The sequence below is a fragment of the Bos grunniens genome, chromosome 8 (assembly GCF_055505025.1).
Source record: "Bos grunniens cultivar Pamir isolate PY7600 chromosome 8, Bosgru_T2T1.0, whole genome shotgun sequence".
In the NCBI taxonomy this organism is placed as follows: Eukaryota; Metazoa; Chordata; class Mammalia; order Artiodactyla; family Bovidae; genus Bos; species Bos grunniens.
Genome location: NC_141172.1, coordinates 18,237,262 through 18,256,581, shown reverse-complemented (window position 1 = coordinate 18,256,581; position 19,320 = coordinate 18,237,262). Strand labels below are relative to the sequence as shown.

The 19,320-nt window shown below is 35.8% G+C and overlaps 1 long non-coding RNA gene across 24 annotated transcripts in view; it reads left to right on the top strand.

The window, feature by feature from the left end:
- Window positions 1-19,320, top strand: part of LOC147366712 (uncharacterized) — a 409,970-nt gene that overhangs the window by 101,466 nt on the left and 289,184 nt on the right. For all 24 annotated transcript variants that reach the window (XR_015168983.1, XR_015168988.1, XR_015168999.1 and 21 more), the window contains one exon: window positions 4,901-4,970. This is a non-coding gene — a long non-coding RNA (uncharacterized LOC147366712). The remainder of the gene's footprint in view (window positions 1-4,900; window positions 4,971-19,320) is intronic.

Here is a 19,320-nt window from a genome sequence, read left to right as displayed (position 1 = left end):
TGGATAAGAGAGCCTAGGTAGTTTTGTGAATAGCATCTCCTACAGAGAGAGGCTTTAGCAAATGATTACCTGGTCTGTTGGATTCATGTTTTGTAATAGAGTAAGATTATCCCTCCCAACCCATCCCTTCACATGCCTCTTAAATTTTTGGAAATTAAATACCAAATCATATTATGCAAGAGGAGGAAATGAATGTCCTGTGAGGATCCTTTCTGTAAGGCCCTCTAATTTTATAAGTTAGAATTGTTTTTCAGGAATTCTACATTTGGACATTGGGCCCATTGTAAATGTGTAGTGGGTAGGCCCGAACTTACATGCCAGGCCATATCTAAAGGTTATCACTTTATTGAACCTATAATCTCAAGATCTCTTTTCTGTTTCTAGAAAATGTACTTCCTTAGCAACTTTTTTTTTTTTCTTCTGTCTCCTTTACTGTCATCCAAACCCACCTCACTTGCTCGGATCTTTAACAGGGTTAAAAATGGTACAGCCAGAAGGAAGGACCTCTAGTCACCAACTTCTGTGACACAGATACAGAAATTTTGTTAAGGGCCAAAAGACTGCTACCACCTCTTTCTTGAGATGTTCTTAATGGTGTGTTGCTGTGTTGTGAAGTCGCATAATGGCATAAGGTCACAGCAAGAAAAATGCACCTTAGCCCCAAATCATAGATCTCACTTGAAAATAAGAAAAATGAAAGGTATTCAGTTGGATTTTTTAGAAAACCTTGCATTACAGAAAGATGAGTGTGGGAGCCAGGGGCATGACTGTTGAATTTCAAACTTGAATTTTCACTTTTTTTTTTTTAAATGAGACACTATGGTAATTGCATTTCATTCATACTTAGTGTTTAATTAATTTCAGTATCCACTCCCATGAATTTTCTCTGTTTGAGCAGTACAACACAAGCTTATGATATAATCAGGATGGGTATTTTTCTTCCCATTTTGTAGATGAGTAAACTGGGACCCCAGAAAGAGACACTGCTCATTCGAAGCCTCCAAGGTCTTTTGCAGCCACCGCCCCCACCACCAGTTTTCATCATATAACTATTTCAAGAAATTTGTGAATCTTATCCTAAAGAAAAATGGGGTATCTGAGAGCCTTTAAAACTTCAATCTTAAAAATAATAAATTCTAGAATAAAATTTAGAACTTACTCTGACCAGTGCAGATACAATAATATTTTGAGAATATCAGAAAAATTCCTTCTATTACTCATCAATTAATCCTACCGTGTGTTCATGGAGGAATTTTCCTTTCTTTCATTTTGTATTAGAGAAAAGACTTAAAAACAATGACTTCTGATGGAGACGACACAATAGCTGAGATTTCTGCTAAGCCTGATTTCAGATCTTTTTCTGTAAAAGCATGTTAATTGAGGAGGGAGACAGGTTGTGTTGGCAGAGGTTTTACCCTTGAAAGGAAGGCTAAGAGTGAAGAACAGTGACTCAGGTGGTATGGAAAATGTACTTCACTTAGATTGCAGTTTAGCTCAGGGGTATCCTATGGACACCTGGTCTGTATTGATTGGAGCCCATGCTGTGTCAATGGAATGTCCTTCCTTGGATATATCAATCGTTGCATATGTTGGAACATTTGGCAACCCTTGGGGGCCCCTACATGGTTACACGGTTGGTGACACCACAGGCAGCACAGATGGGCAAAACTTGAAAGCAAAGGAAGCAAGCAGTTCCCCCTTATCTGGAACCCTCATGCCAGATTTTCAGGTGACCACAGAAAATGACAGAACTATTATTTCCTCAACTGGTCTTGAGTGTTCCTTTAAGACAAACTTAGGTGGCACTGGTATTCAGGAACTGTTTTTACTGTATCAGGCTGCTGCTGCTTGTACACTAGTTCTTAATTGTGGTATGCAGTCTGTGACTGCCATCTGCTCAAGTAGCTAGGTTTCTCTCTCTCTTTCAGACTTATGAAATTAAAATACCAATAAGAATAATTTCACAAGGTGAGGAAGTTAATAGAGGAATTGGAATTGGTGTGCTTTCTGAATTTAAGTTGACTTTTCAGTTTTGTCCACAAGTGGTTTTCGTATGGTATGTGCTATTGAGCATGGGTAATTTTTGCATAAATACTTCAGTCTGTCAGGAAGAAGAGCCTTTTGTCATCCTGAGAGAGACTGCAGGATGTGACTTTGCGGGTTTAACAATGTTTTCAAGGTTTTGTGTGTGTTTCCTGGGCTTTGGTTTGGTAGAACATGTGTAACTTCAGAAAAGTTCTACTTGTGAGAAGGTTGTTCGTTTGGTCAACAAATATTTATTGAGGCCCTACCAAGATTTTCTACTAAGGAACTCTTCAGAAAATTTAATTATGAATATACATGTTGCAATCACATCATTACAGTCTTGCTGTGGGGATAAAGGCCTCTAGTGGGCCAGTTCAAAGTTTCATTCTTAGTAGAAACTTTTGCTAAGAAAATAGCATGACTGCATAGTAATATTTAAGTGAAGTCGCTCAGTCGTGTTCGACTCTTGGCGATCCCATGGACTGTAGTCTACCAGGCTCCTCCGTCCATGGGATTTTCCAGGCAAGAGTACTGGAGTGGGTTTCCATTTCCTTCTCCAAGTAATATTTAAGCTAAGCGCAAAAACAAGATTATGTCCAGTCAAAGATGATTAGAGTTTGGGGGTGACTACTGGTGATTCACTAGTCAGGGGACACAGTTCATCTCCCAGAACGAGTCCTAATAAGATGTGTGTAATGGAATTATATTTGGCTAAAGTTCATCATGAAATTATTTCTTCCTTAAAAGAGGTTTAGGAACAATTTTTCTTTTATATGTGACAAACACCATGCATGTACTAGGGATACAGAGATGAGTGAATCAAAGTCTCATGCCCTTGAAGAACGTAGAGTATGGTCTGAATGCATGGAGAAGCAGATACGTGAGAGCAGTAAAAAGCAACGCATAATGGTTTCCAAAGTGATTCTGTAGGAGAGAGTGGGAAACTGTGGAAGAGGGGTCTGGGCAGTTGGTCAGCTGTATGAAAACTCTTCTTGGAATTGAGTTTTGACAGAATTTTTTGAGTTTTTTTTAGGGAAATAGGATAAACATTGGGGGAGTTTGAGGAAGTAGAGAGATGACCTCATCCTTTATTGTGGTTGTTGAGTCGCTCAGTCATGTCTGATTCTTGCGACCCCATGGACTATAGGCCACTAGGCTCTGTTGGATTTTGCAAAGAATACTGGAGGGAGTGGCTATTTCCTTCTCTAGGGGTTCTTCCTGGGTAGAACCCATGTCTCCAGCATTGCAGGCAGATTCTTTACTGCTGAGCCACCGAGGAAGCTGACCTTATGGTACAAAGCAGGTAAAAACTCCAGATTCTATAAGCTTTTGCACACCGAGGTAGAATGTGGTGTTAAGGCTGGGAAATGAGACTCTGTTGTTGTGAGAGATGAGGCTAGAAGATTGTCAGATTGGTTTTCTTTGCCACTCTAAGGAATTTATACATTATTGTATAAAGAATTCAAGGTAGGGGGAGATTGTAAGTGGAAAACTGATGATATATTTATAATTCTAGAACAAATCATTCTGAAAGGAGTTTATTTTTCATTCCATAAATATTTATTGTCTAAGTTTTCCTAAGAATTATCCTAGGTACTTGACACACAGTGATTAAGAAAATAAGTATGGCTCCTGCCCTCACAGAGCTTAAAATCTAGTAAGGAAGAACATATTAGACAATAAGTAAATGATGTATACACACACAAAAACAGAGTGAGTGCTGTGATGCCCTGTCTAACTAGGTAACATTCAAATCAAAACTTTAAGAATGAGTATTCAGAATTAATTAGGTTAAGAGTTGGGGAAAGGTTTTCCATTAAAGGTAACAGTGTCAATGAGTGACAGCCAGGATCAGGAAAGAATTAGCTTTGTTTGAGAATAAGAGGCCAGCATTTTTGTAGTAGAGTGGATGAGGGAGGGGTTCAACTACCTCAAAAAAGCTTAATTGAAATTATTTAGCAGCCAATGCACAATTCACATGTAACGTTTTTATGTTTTCAGCCAAGTGATAAGTTTAGATAATTATCTAGATCAGGGTGGGCAAAATATGACCTGCAGGTCAAATCTGGCCCATTGTTTGGTTTTGTAAATAATGTTTTGTCAGAAGACAGCCATGTATAGTCAATGACTCTTTTCTATGCTTGATTTGTGCTACAACAGCAGTTAACTCATGAAGGAGACTCCATGGCCGTGAAGCCTGAAATATTTATTGTCTTTTTACAGAAAAAGTTGAGTTCTGATCTAGATCCTTATAGTTTAATATAAAGTAAACACACACATAGACACCCGTACATACGAATGTGCACACAAACACAAAAGTCTTGCTTCAATAATAATTTCCATGAATATAGGCATGAATATCTAAATCCTGATTGGTATGAGTGCATCCTCCACTATCATTACAATCCTATTTGTTGAAATATTTCTGTGGTTATGTGAGTACCTGGTAAAGGAAAGCTGTGTTTCTTCAAGGATTATGATCAAGGGAAACAAAAAAGTATAGACCATATGGAAAAAATTCAGGGTTGCTAGTTAAATATGCCTTATGATATGTGTGATTATAAAATGACTTTTACAAATAAATCATCCTCACATTTAACTTCAAAAACAAAATATATTCTGCTTTTTAAAATTAAAATAGTATATGGTGCATTACCATGTATAATGAACAGGATTTTAGAATTGGAAATGTAAGATTACTTGTATTAGGGCATACTTTGTCATTAATAAGGCAATATAGCTCAAGGTGCAGTAACATTTCAAGCAGTATGTATTTTAAGTGCTTTATAAAATAGTGTCCCTTGAATATAAGTGGAAATGCATAATGCCAATATATTTGAGAAGTAATATAAAATGTATCTATTTTTATTTTTAGATGCAACATTATGATTTGCAGTCCCCAAATAAGAAGGAATAGAAGAGACAAGGACAACTCAAAACAAATGGTACAGTCTTTAAATATTATTTTAGAATTATATATGTGTATATATATATTATTTTTTATTTTTTAAATAAATTTATTTATTTTAATTGGAGGCTAATTACAATATTGTATTGGTTTTGCCATACATTGACATGAATCCGCCATGCGTGTACACGTGTTCCCCATCCTGAACCCCCCTCCCACCTCCCTCCCCATACCATCCCTCTGGGTCGTCCCAATACACCAGCCCTGAGCATCCTGTATCATTTATTGAACCTGGACTGGCGATTCGTTTCATATATGATAGTATACATGTTTCAATGCCATTCTCCCAATCATTCCACCCTCGCCCTCTCCCACAGAGTCCAAAAAACTGTTCTATACATCTGTGTCTCTTTTGCTGTCTTGCATACAGGGTTATCATTACTATCTTTCTAAATTCCATATATGCATTATTATACTCTACTGGCATTTTTCTTTCTGGCTTACTTCACTCTGTATAATAGGCTCCAGTTTCATCCACCTCATTAGAACTGATTCAAATGTATTCTTTTTAATGGCTGAGTAATACTCCATTGTGTATATGTACCATGACTTTCTTATCCATTCATCTGCTGATGGACATCTAGGTTGCTTCCATGTCCTGGCTATTATAAACAGTGCTACGATGAACATTGGGGTACACGTGTCTCTTTCCCTTCTGGTTTCCTCAGTGTGTATGCCCAGCAGTGGGATTGCTGGGTCATAAGGCAGTTCTATTTCCAGTTTTGTAAGGAATCTCCACACTGTTCTCCATAGTGGCTGTACTAGTTTGCATTCCCACCAATAGTGTAAGAGGGTTCCCTTTTCTCCACACCCTCTCCAGCATTTATTGCTTGTAGACTTTTGGATCACAGCCATTCTGACTGGCATGAAATGGTACCTCATTGTGGTTTTGATTTGCATTTCTCTGATAATGAGTAATGTTGAGCATCTTTTCATGTGTTTGTTAGCCATCTGTATGTCTTCTTTGGAGAAATGTCTGTTTAGTTCTTTGGCCCATTTTTTGATTGGGTCATTTATTTTTCTGGAATTGAGCTGCAGGAGTTGCTTGTATATTTTTGAGATTAGTTGTTTGTCAGTCGCTTCATTTGCTATTATTTTCTCCCATTCTGAAGGCTGCCTTTTCACCTTCTTATAGTTTCCTATGTTGTGCAGAAGCTTTTAATTTTAATTAGGTCCCATTTGTTTATTTTTGCTGTGGACAACTTAGAAGAAATGAACAAATTCTTAGAAAAGTACAACTTTCCAAAACTGAACCAGGAAGAAATAGATAATCTTAACAGACCCATCACAAGCACGGAAATAGAAAAGTAATCAGAAATATTCCTGCAAACAAAAGCCCAGGACCAGACGGCTTCACAGCTGAATTCTGCCAAAAATTTAAAGAAGAGCTGACACCTATCCTACTCAAACTCTTCCAGAAAATTGCAGAGGAAGGTAAACTTCCAAACTCATTCTATGAGGCCACCATCACCCTAATACCAAAACCTGACAAAGATGCCACAAAAAAAGAAAACTACAGGCCAATATCACTGATGAACATAGTTGCAAAAATCCTTAACAAAATTCTAGCAAACAGAATCCAACAACACATTAAAAAGATCATACATCATGACCAAGTGGGCTTTATCCCAGGATGCAAGGATTCTTCAATATCCGCAAATCAATCAATGTAATACACCACATTAACAAATTGAAAAATAAAAACCATATGATTATGTCAATAGATGCAGAGAAAGCCTTTGACAAAATCCAACATCCATTTATGATAAAAACTCTCCAGAAAGCAGGAATAGAAGGAACATACCTCAACATAATAAAAGCTATATATGACAAACCCACAGCAAACATTATCCTCAATGGTGAAAAATTGAAAGCATTTCCCCTAAAGTCAGGAACAAGATAAGGATCCCCACTCTCACCACTACTATAAATGTGTGTGTGTATATATATATATATCAGATCAGTCGCTCATTCATGTCCGACTCTTTGCGACCCCATTAATCGCAGCACGCCAGGCCACCCTGTCCATCACCGACCCCTGGAGTTCATCCAGCCTCATGTCCATCGAGTCAGTGATGCCATCCAGCCATCTCATCCTCTGTCGTCCCCTTCTCCTCTTGCCCCCAATCCCCCCCAGCATCAGAGTCTTTTCCCATGAGTCAACTCTTCGCATGAGGTGGCCAAAGTACTGGAGTTTCAGCTTTAGTATCAGTCCTTCCAAAGAAATCCCAGGGCTGATCTCCTTTAGAATGGACTGGTTGGATCTCCTTGCAGTCCAAGGAACTCTCAAGAGTCTTCTTCAACACCACAGTTCAAAAGCATCAATTCTTCGGCGCTCAGCCTTCTTCACAGTCCAACTCTCACATCCATACATGACCACAGGAAAAACCATAGCCTTGACTAGATGGACCTTTGTTGGCAAAGTAATGTCTCTGCTTTTGAATATGCTATCTAGGTTGGTTATAACTTTCCTTCCAAGGAGTAAGCGTCTTTTAATTTCATGGCTGCAGTCACCATCTGCAGTGATTTTGGAGCCCAGAAAAATAAAGTCTGACACTGTTTCCACTGTTTCCCCATCTATTTGCCATGAAGTGATGGGACCAGATGCCATGATCTCAGTTTTCTGAATGTTGAGCTTTAAGCCAACTTTTTCACTCTCCACTTTCACCTTCATCAAGAGGCTTTTTAGTTCCTCTTTGCTTTCTTCCATAAGGGTGGTGTCATCTGCATATCTGAGGTTATTGATATTTCTCCTGGCAATCTTGATTCCAGCTTGTGTTTCTTCCAGTCCAGCATTTCTCATGATGTACTCTGCATAGAAGTTAAATAAACAGGGTGGCAATATACAGCTTTGACGTACTCCTTTTCCTATTTGGAACTAGTCTGTTCCATGTCCACTTCTAACTGTTGCTTCCTGACCTGCATACAAAATTTCTCAAGAGGCAGATCAGGTGGTCTGGTATTCCAATCTCTTGAAGAATTTTCCACAGTTGATTGTGATCCACACAGTCAAAGGCTTGGCATAGTCAATAAAGCAGAAATAGATGTTTTTCTGGAACTCTCTTGCTGTTTCCATGATCCAGTGGATGTTGGCAATTTGATCTCTGGTTCCTCTGCCTTTTCTAAAACCAGCTTGAACATCAGGAAGTTCACGGTTCATGTATATATATATATATATATATATATATATATATATATATACACAATTGTATGTAATATATCTAGTTTAATATTTAATAGCAAATATCTCTATACCTCCTACCCAACTTAAGATATAAGACAATATGAAAAATTTTGATATTCCTGTGAACTTCCTGATCAAAGTTTCCTCTTCCCTGTTAGAAGTAATAATTACCTTATCTTTACAATAGTGAATCAGTTGTTTTTCTCTGTAAATTAACCATATATGCATATCTCCTTAAGTAATATAGTATTTAATTTTTCTGTGTTAAAATTTTACATAAATAGTATCATAGTACTTGTACTTTCCTGTAATTTGCTTCTTTTATTCAGCATAACATGTTTGTGATTTGTCCACTTTGATTTGTTTATCTGCAGCAATTTATTTTCATTGCCTGTATAGTATTCCATTGTATATATATATATATATATATATATATATATATATATATAATATACAATATATAATACATTATGTATATATAATGCATAATATATATTTTATATATATATATAATATATTGGGCTGGCCAAAAAGTTCGTGCAGATGGCAACCCCATGAACTATAGCCCACCAGGCTCCTCTATCCGTGGAATTCTCAAGTCAAGATTACTGGAGTGGGTAGCCATTTCCTTCTCCAGGGGATCTTCCTGACCCTCAGATTGAACCCAGGTCTCCTACATTGCAGGCAGATTCTTTACCATCTGAGCCATCAGGGCAGCCCACACACATATATGTTAATGTATTGGCCTTGCCAAAAAGTTTGTTTGGATTTTTCTATAAGATGTTTTGTATACATACATGTATCATAGAATACTTAGGTTGTTTCTAGATTTTCCTATTATGACCAATGATGCTCTGAAGATTTTTATATATATTTCTGAATACACACGTATAGAAATTTCTTTAAGAGCCTATATCTAGGAGTAAAATTGCCAGGTCTGGCTTATTCCCAACATTACTAGATAATGCAAAACTATGATTGAACCAATTGGCACTGTCATGAACAATGGTAAAGATTCCTCTTGCTCTACAATCTCGCCACAGGAGTGTATAAACTTTTCTTTTACATTTTCAAAGTAATATTGTGGTGAGTTACATTTTATTTCTTTTGTAATATCCTTCATTTCTAAATGGGTTGAATATTTCTCCATATGCTTATAGATCCTTTGTATTTCCTCTTCTGTGAAATACTTTATCCCACTTTTCTATTGGAGTGTCTGTGTCTTACTGAGTTGAAGTTCTTTATATAAAAAGGATAATAGACCTATATTCATTATATAAGTTGTGATTATTATTATTATTATTGCCTTTGTAGCTTGTCTTAAATTGAGTATTTTGGAGAATAGAAGTTCTTAATTTAAATGTTTTTAAATATTTAAAATCTTAGGGGTTAGTGATTTTTATATTTTCTTTAAGGCATACATCTCTACTTTGATAAATGAAAGGCTCTAACAGTGTGTTTAAATATTTAAAAATTTTACCTATTACATTTAAGTCTTGTATTCATGTGGAATTGATTTTGTATATGGTGTAATAAGGCAGGGATCAAATTTCACTTTTCCTCATATGAATTACAATTAACTCCAGCATAGCTGTTTGAATCTTCATACCATGTATGGGTGGGTCTGTTTCTGAGGTATCATTTCTGTCCCATTTGTCTAATTTTCTATTCCTGTGCTCGTTCCACATTCTTTAATTATCTGACTTATTTGTATGTTTTGATATCTGGTAGAGCAGATTGTGGAGAAGGCAATGGTACCCCACTCCAGTACTCTTGCCTGGAAAATCCCATGTACGTAGGAGCCTGGTAGGCTGCAGTCCATGGGGTCGCTACGAGTTGGACACAACTGAGCGACTTCACTTTGACTTTTCACTTTCATGCATTGGAGGAGGAAATGGCAACCCACTCCAGTGTTCTTGCCTGGAGAATCCCATGGACAGAGGAGCCTGGTGGGCTGCCGGCTATGGGGTCTCACAGAGTCGGACATGACTGAAGTGACTTAGCAGCAGCAACAGCAGAGCAGATTGTCCCACCCATTTCTTCTTTGGTAAACTCTTGAAATTGTTTATTTTTTTTTTTTTAATTAATTTTATTTTATTTTTAAACTTTACATAATTGTATTAGTTTTGCCAAATATCAAAATGAATCCACCACAGGTATACATGTGTTCCCCATCCTGAACCCTCCTCCCTCTTCCCTCCCCATACCATCCCTCTGGGTCGTCCCAGTGCACTAGCCCCAAGCATCCAGTATCGTGCATTGAACCTGGACTGGCATCTCGTTTCATACATGATATTTTACATGTTTCAATGCCATTCTCCCAAATCTTCCCACCCTCTCCCTCTCCCACAAAGTCCATAAGACTGTTCTATACGTCAGTGTCTCTTTTGCTGTCTCGTATACAGGGTTATCGTTACCATCTTTCTAAATTCCATATATATGCGTTAGTATACTGTATTGGTGTTTTTCCTTCTGGCTTACTTCACTCTGTATAATAGGCTCCAGTTTCATCCACCTCATTAGAACTGATTCAAATGTATTCTTTTTAATGGCTGAGTAATACTCCATTGTGTATATGTACCACTGCTTTCTTATCCATTCATCTGCTAATGGACATCTAGGTTGCTTCCATGTCCTGGCTATTATAAACAGTGCTGCGATGAACATTGGGGTACACGTGTCTCTTTCCCTTCTGGTTTCCTCAGTGTGTATGCCCAGCAGTGGGATTGCTGGATCATAAGGCAGTTCTATTTCCAATTTTTTAAGGAATCTCCACACTGTTCTCCATAGTGGCTGTACTAGTTTGCATTCCCACCAACAGTGTAAGAGGGTTCCCTTTTCTCCACACCCTCTCCAGCATTTATTATTTGTAGACTTTTGGATGGCAGCCATTCTGACTGGTGTGAAATGGTACCTCATAGTGGTTTTGATTTGCATTTCTCTGATAATGAGTGATGTTGAGCATCTTTTCATGTGTTTGTTAGCCATCTGTATGTCTTCTTTGGAGAAATGTCTATTCAGATCTTTGGCCCATTTTTTGATTGGGTCATTTATTTTTCTGGAGTTGAGCTGTAGGAGTTGCTTGTATATTTTTGAGATTAGTTGTTTGTCAGTTGCTTCATTTGCTATTATTTTCTCCCATTCTGAAGGCTGTCTTTTCACCTTGCTAATAGTTTCCTTTGATGTGCAGAAGCTTTTAAGGTTAATTAGGTCCCATTTGTTTATTTTTGCTTTTATTTCCAATATTCTGGGAGGTGGGTCATAGAGGATCCTGCTGTGATGTATGTCAGAGAGTGTTTTGCCTATGTTCTCCTCTAGGAGTTTTATAGTTTCTGGTCTTACATTGAGATCTTTAATCCATTTTGAGTTTATTTTTGTATATGGTGTTAGAAAGTGTTCTAGTTTCATTATTTTACAAGTGGTTGACCAGATTTCCCAGCACCACTTGTTAAAGAGATTGTCTTTAATCCATTGTATATTCTTTCCTCCTTTGTCAAAGATAAGTTGTCCATATGTGTGTGGATTTATCTCTGGGCTTTCTATTTTGTTCCATTGATCTATATTTCTGTCTTTGTGCCAGTACCATACTGTCTTGATAACTGTGGCTTTGTAATAGAGCCTAAGTCAGGTAGGATGGTTCCTCCAGTTCCATTTTTATTTTTCAAGATCGCTTTGGCTATTCGAGGTTTTTTGTATTTCCATACAAATTGTGAAATTATTTGTTCTAGCTCTGTGAAGAATACTGTTGGTAAATTGTTACTTAGACCTTAGTATTGGAAAACAATGTCACTGGATATAAAATTTTCTCGTGTTTTGAAGATTCTGTTTCATTGTTATTCCATTTTTTGAGAAGCCAGCATCACTCAAATTGTCATCCTTTTGTAGTAGGCAGTCTTCTGTTTTTCTTTCCGCCACCTGGCTTCTGCTTTGTCTGTCTGTCTGTCCATCTATTTATAGTTTGACCATGATATATACAAGTTTTTTTTTTTTTAATTGTGTCCTGATTGATTTGTTGGTCTTCCAATCAAAGGATTGATGTCTTTCAACAATTTTGGTAACTTCTTTTTCATATTACACATTTAAATATTCCTTTTATTTTCAAACTCCTGACCTCCTCCCTCTGTCTTTTATATGTTCTAACCTTTCAGATTTTCTGTCTTTTTGTCTGTATGTCTTATATTCTCCCTCTGAGTAACTTCTTCAGATCTAATTTTCAGGTCACTAAGTTTTCAGGTGTCTAATCTCCATTTTATCTCATCAATTAAAATTTTATTTTTAATGCATTTTTCTCTGTTACTTTTTCCCAATCTGCCTGGTTAATTTTTATAGCCGTCTATTCTTCCATATATTTTCAGTATTTATTTTCTTCATGGGTCTTTACTTTTGCAATTAGTTTCCACTAGCTCTTGCTTATAGAGGATTTGTTTAGTTATTTCAAAAGCAGAAAGTGCAATTACGTCGTTTGGAAATACTTTTCTGGGAGCTTTTGAGGCCTGTATTTGAAAGTGTTTTCCTGGTACAAGGAAATATGTTTACTTCTCATGGGCACTTGAGTGCATTATCAACCTAAGAATACTCTAAAGTAAAATTTCACCTTGGAACTTTTTACTTACAATAAGAAGTATGATTTCTGATTCAAATACCATCATTAGTATGCTCCTATATTTAGAAATTCTCATAGAAGTCTACTTTAATTTTATGCCAAAGCTGTGAGAGTTTTCCTCTTTGTGTGTGTTCTAAGTCACTTCAGTTGTGTCTGCTCTTTATGACCCCTTGGACTGTAGCTCACTAGGCTCCTCTGTCCATGGGATTTTCCAGGCAAGAATACTGGAATGGGTTGCCATGCCCTCCTCCAGGGGATCTTCCCGACCCGGGAATCAAACCAGGTCTCTTGCATCTCCTGCTTTGGCAGGCAGGCTCTTTACCCCTGGTGCCACCTGGGCGGCCCTAAATACTCATACTTTGTCTCTTAACTCTGTATGCCTGTGGCCAGTTGAAGTCAAATTGTAGACCACAAGAAATTTCTGCATGCCTTTAAGGCAAGTACTATCTCCATTGATTGCTTATTCATATAATTTCAAACTTTTGCATAATTTGAAGCCTTACAGTTTTCCCTTCTTCATTCTCAGTGTATCCATACTTAAAGAAAAAAAATGTTTTCTATGTTTAGCCAGAATTATTTGCTGTGTGCTTGGAGAGATGGTTTCTTTGCAAAACTGGTCTATCATATTGGTAAAAGCATTACTGGATATATTCTTCATCACACCCTGTAATTGAATTTATCTAAGGAAAATGTTTAGCTATGACTGTAGTAATGGAAACATCTTTTGTCCACATATTTATAAAATTCCTTTTCAATTAGAAAGTAAATAATTACTTGTTACCTGTCATAATAAAATGCTCTGAGGATTGACAGATTACCTCTGTCTTAATTTTTTGATAAAGTAAACCAATAAAGAGGTTTGATTGTAAATTTTACTAAAAATAGAAAATTTTAAATCTTTTCAGAGTAAATAAAATAGATATTACAAACTTTTATAGATATATAGTTTATGTTGGTAAGATGGATTAATATGCATTGAAAGCAAGTTTAATATTTGCAAGCTATTGTCTTTCATATTATAGATTATTAAAAGACTAGTAGGCAGTTGAAGTTTTCCTATTGTGTTTTAAAGGCTGTTTTGCAGAAGTATGTTCATAAACAGTTAGAAGTCTTTATCACATTTTTAGAGTGTTATGTAATTTAGATAATGGATTAAGATAGAATTTTTTATAATTTAGCATTGATTTAATTAATATCTTTCTTAAGTATGGTAGTAGGTTTCTTTGTTTTCAGCATGATAAAACTGTCTACTTTTAGTATGAAAAAAGCAATTTCATTATATGTCTATTCTTTGTAAGGCTGATCATTTTATAGATAAAATGAAAGTTAGACTGCATGTAGACAATAGATTTGGTTTTACAGTTATGAATATGCACATTAATTTTCTGAGCCTTGCCAAATGAATTCAGATATAATTTCAATTTGTAATTTTGAAATATGGTAGGATAAATAGTGAAATAAAATTGTTATTAACTAAAGGTTCATTTCTTTTGTGTTTTTTATCTTAAGCTATATGAAAACTTTTAAAAATCAGTTAAAACTCTTGTGATGGTTATTATTTGAACTATATATTGGAGTTCCGTTTTATTTATGTATTATAAGGAAGAATCTGAGCAATAAACCAGATGCTTTCTTTTTCATCTTCTCACATGCACCTAGATGGCAAGGCTTCTGGGTGATGTTGACAGCTAGGATGTAAGCTTGAAGGGAATTCCTTGATGATACTTTCAGGACCAAATGTTACTGAAAATAAAATGATGTTTTAGAAAACAGATGTTCTATCTACATCAGGAAAGAAAAATAAGCAAACATACTTTGAGCATGTCTGTGCCTGCATTTGTAAACAGAGGTGAATAAACAGGTTTTCTTGAGGAGTGGAAATGAATCTTTCACCTTTCAGGGACCTGTGTTCCATGAAACTAGGTACTCCCTAACAGAGAATGTAGCATAGAGCCTCAGTAGGCACATCATGAAATCGAAACACACTGATTGCTTATTAAAAATTTCCACACTAGTCAGATCGTTGGAGTTGCATGGAAATCTGTTGTTTGCCAACTATGGCTCCTATTACCATTAATGGAGGGAAATTGGTCCAAATGAATTGTGCCTTTGAGTGACCCTGCCAGGACCCACTTCTGTGACCACTGGCAACCCTGTGACCTGAGCAACCAACCCTTCATGCATGAACATGAGCCTAGTGTAGCCATACCGCTTAAAGGTTTTTGATGACCTAGTCAGCCAGGTCTAGGAACCAGAATCTTGATTACAAACATAATTTTGCATTTTACAAAACCTATAAGCCCTCTTGTACAACTCTTGCCATTTTGACATTTTTGAACAGTATGTGCTTTAAACATTTGTAAATATACAAATTTGTAAATGTCACTGTGGAATATAACTCCTATAACATTACTAAAATATAACTAAAGGCTCTTGCATAAATGATAGCAGTATGTTAAATTTATAATTGTGTCTGGAAGTAATGACAAATTTCTAGGAATCTTGGACCTTTAATAATAGTATGTAACTTAACTTCGAAATACAGGGGACATATACACACACCTCTGAATATCCTTGAGCATTTTCTTTTTTCTTCCTAACAGATCAAAAGGATAAAAGAAAGATTATAGAAGAAAAGGCAAGGAGTACCAACTAGCACCCACAATAAATATTTCCCATATTCTAAAACTAATTATTCTAAATTGAATAGAAACTAACTAAATGATTTTGTATTTTTGGCAGTTATGGCATAGACTGGATGTGCCTTTTGCTCAGCTTTCTCACAGTGAAAAGCTGGGATGAAAACCTTATGGGAATATTGAAATGGACCATCAAATTCTGCAGCTGCTAGAGAATCAACATTTCTTGCCCAGTGCCTCCATTATATCATTTGTTTCTGGATATAAAAATTCAAATCCATGATATTAAGTGGACAAGCAGGCATTAAGCTGTGATATCACTGCATTATCTGATAATTTCCCAGAAGCTGGTCATTCTTACACAGAGTTTGACCTTTACAGCACCAGATACATGATCTGTGCCAGACTTTTAGGCACAAAGAATAGTATGGGCAAAGCTGACATATACTCCTTGCTTTGGCTGCAAAGTGGTTGGGTTCAAGATACTGCAGATTGTTTTAAATCTGAGTAAAATTTAAGGAACAATGTTGTGAACATGAGCTTAGTTTAGCCATACCGCTTAAAGGTTTTTGATGACCTAGTCAGCCAGGTCTAGGAACCAGAATCTTGATTACAAACACAATTTTGTATTTTACAAAACCTATAAGCCCTCTTGTACAACTCTTGCCATTTTGACATTTTTGAACAGTATGTGCTTTAAACATTTGTAAATATACAAATTTGTAAATGTCACTGTGGAATGTAACTCCTATAATATTACTAAAATATAGCTAAAATATAACTGAAGGCTCTTGCATAAATGATAGCAGTATGTTAAATTTATAATTGTGTCTGGAAGTAATGACAAATTTCTAGGAATCTTGGACCTTTAATAATAGTATGTAACTTAGCTTCAAAATACAGGTTTAAATATTTCAGCTTCAACCAAATGAGACTAAGAATTTGCAAAGGTACTTGCCTATATAAGAGGAAAACCCTTTTATCTTCCTCGTAATATTCCTGCAAATGAATCAGAGACCCGTGAATCACAGTTCTCCCCAATAGACTTGCAGTGACTTAGTGTTTGAGAATCTTGACAGTGGAACTGAGATATTTCCTTTCTAAATTAGTCTCTTGGGTGTATCTTTATACTTACATATGTACATCCCCAATGGATTAAAATTCATTGTAGATATGTTAACAGTGTGATGCATTAGTTTACCAGTATGTCCTAGGAATTTGTAAAGTTCTTAATCTAGAATAATAGAAATGTGTCTGACTAGAGTTAGTTCAGTACTTTTATCTTAATTATCTGCTTTTAAGAGTCTAGTTTTGGAATTTGATTGTTGATCCCCTTTTTTGTCAAACTTTTCCGTGTTTTTTTTGTAATCTGTGTTGAAACAGTTTCTTGAATCAGAGCCAGGAGAACTTTCAAGTAATTTCCTTGTAGTATTTCAAATTTAAGAGATTTTGTCTACTCTATTTTAAGAGCTTTAGTTATTTCTTTTTAGATTGCTTAGAGCCTGGATTCAGGCAGTGCTAGAAGTTAAACAGATGATTCTAAAGAGGTGAATACTTCTTTGACATTGTTCTGTAGAATTTTTGGCTAATATTTAAGAAAGGACTTTCTGCCTGTGCTGCTGAAATCAGTGAACTTTTTTTTTTGTCAACACCTTGAGATTGGTGAGAGTACTTCAACCTTAACTTCCGACTTCACCTTTGAATGTTGAAAGTTATTTTCCATTACTAAATGTATCAAAACAAAAACATAAACATGCAAAGCCATGATTCCCTCCTGAGATACATTCAGCAACATCTACTCCTGGCTACTGTGGCCTGGAACTGGATTGTGTAATTTAGTATCTCATAACCTCTTCTGGAAAGAATATTGTGTACTTAAAAAGAAAAAAAATATGTATTAGATTTTAGATTAGATAATGGGAATGATTCTCTTAAAACCATTTTTATATCTGAAATGTATGTGAGTTATTAGGGAATTTACAAAGCAGTGGCTTAGTTCCATTATCTAAATCTTTTTATTTTCAATCTATCCTGTCAATATCTGTGGATATTTCTAAAATATAATCAAGAATATTGTTGTTATTTATTATTCTTCTTTATATTGTATACCATTCCACATTTTGATTTGTGTAGGAAAAAGCTCTCCCATTTCTTCCCAGTCCATTCTTCATTATATCTTCACATGCAGGACTGTTCTTTTTTTAGACACACCACATCACAGCTTCTAGGTTTGAAGTATTAGGTCAAATAGGTTTTGGGGGGGTTTTTTGGGTAATAGTTCCTCCTAAGTATCTTTGATGATGTTTTAATTCTATAAATAGTCACCTCCACTATATTCTAAAGTATATTGAGAGAGTCTCATTATGAACGGTGGTAGATAACAAATACTATCCATGTGTACAATTTTGCATTTTCTAAATAAATTGCTTCAATTTATTTCCATCATTTTTCGAAGTGCCTCAGGCATCAATGAAAATAGGCTCATTAATTGCTAAGTAAGTAATTTTTCCACAAGTACAGTCTTGTTCCAAACACTCATTTGTGCATTTACTATGCGTGACCAGAGTCACCAAACACAAGCCTAGTTATTAAGTGAAATACACATTTCCTTGAATGGTGGGCATCAGGGTCAAATTAAAATCCCACACAGATCATCGCATCACTATGATCATTGCTGGAAAATGAAATCCCAACTTGCTTGAATAGGAAAGCTTAGAGTCATCCACATAGTCAGGGAAAGAGTGCAGTGTGGGTGTAAAACCTTCCCTCTATTTCTTGACCCATGCTGCATGTTTTCTGCTCCACACAATCTTTCTTCATCCCCTCGGTAAAATATGATCTCTCTGATTTGTCATAACATCTTAACTGTGGTTTTTCTGTATATGATACTCCTTGTCTTAGGTTTAAACACATGCCTTTTCTACCCACTAAAATGCAGGGTTTTTTTTATTGCATGGAGTTCTTTGATCCATCCTTATGGTGCTCACTTGGGTTAGTACCTTGGACAGAGTAGATACTTCTTTGCTAAATGCTTGTTGAAAGCATGAATAATGTAATAATTATATAAAATATTTACTATAGAGAGATGGGTAGGAATAAAACTGAAGAAAAAGGAACTTTATGTTGTTTTATTTCTTCCTCATTTTGCTGTTGTGCAAAGCACAAGTACCTCCATTGGTTATTTGGATCTTCACTTTTTGAATCTTCTTCATTCATAGAACAGGAGTGATACATCAGGCACAGAAGGATGTGTTTTGCCGGTTTTGAGTTACTTGTAATTCATCTGTACAGAATTATGAAACATGCCCAAATATGTTGGCTTATCTTAGGCAAAACACAATTTCCAAGTTTTAGGAAAATAAAGAAATTTGGGAAACTATGAGAGATTTGTAAAAGACTCAGCAATCTAGTGGTTTTTGAATGTTGTAACTTTGATTGCTATTGTTATCACCATACTTCTCATTGGCATTTTTAGAGAATTTTATATTCATCTTACGTATTAAAGTAATATGTTGTGGTATACTGGGTGTATTTTGTGGCTTTAGGCTTTCTGATACGAACAAATGAGGGCAATTTGATTAATAATTATTGATAATTTCTTATATGAAAGATTCTTTGAAGTCTCTATGTTGGGTAGGGAAGAGAAAAGAAAGAGTTAAAATGTAGCAGAGAAAGAGGGTATATTTATAGATAAAGTGATGAGAGAAAGAAAAAACTGCTTTTCTTAAGTGATATAAATATTTATCTACTCAAAGTTAAGGAAATGGGTCCAGGAACTTGAGGACTGTTTAAATTACATATAGATCTGATGTTATGAATCATGAGCAGAGGAAGACAAAGGATTTTGAATTTGAATTTTGAAAAAAATCAGCATAGGCTGGCAAAAGACAACATTATGGTA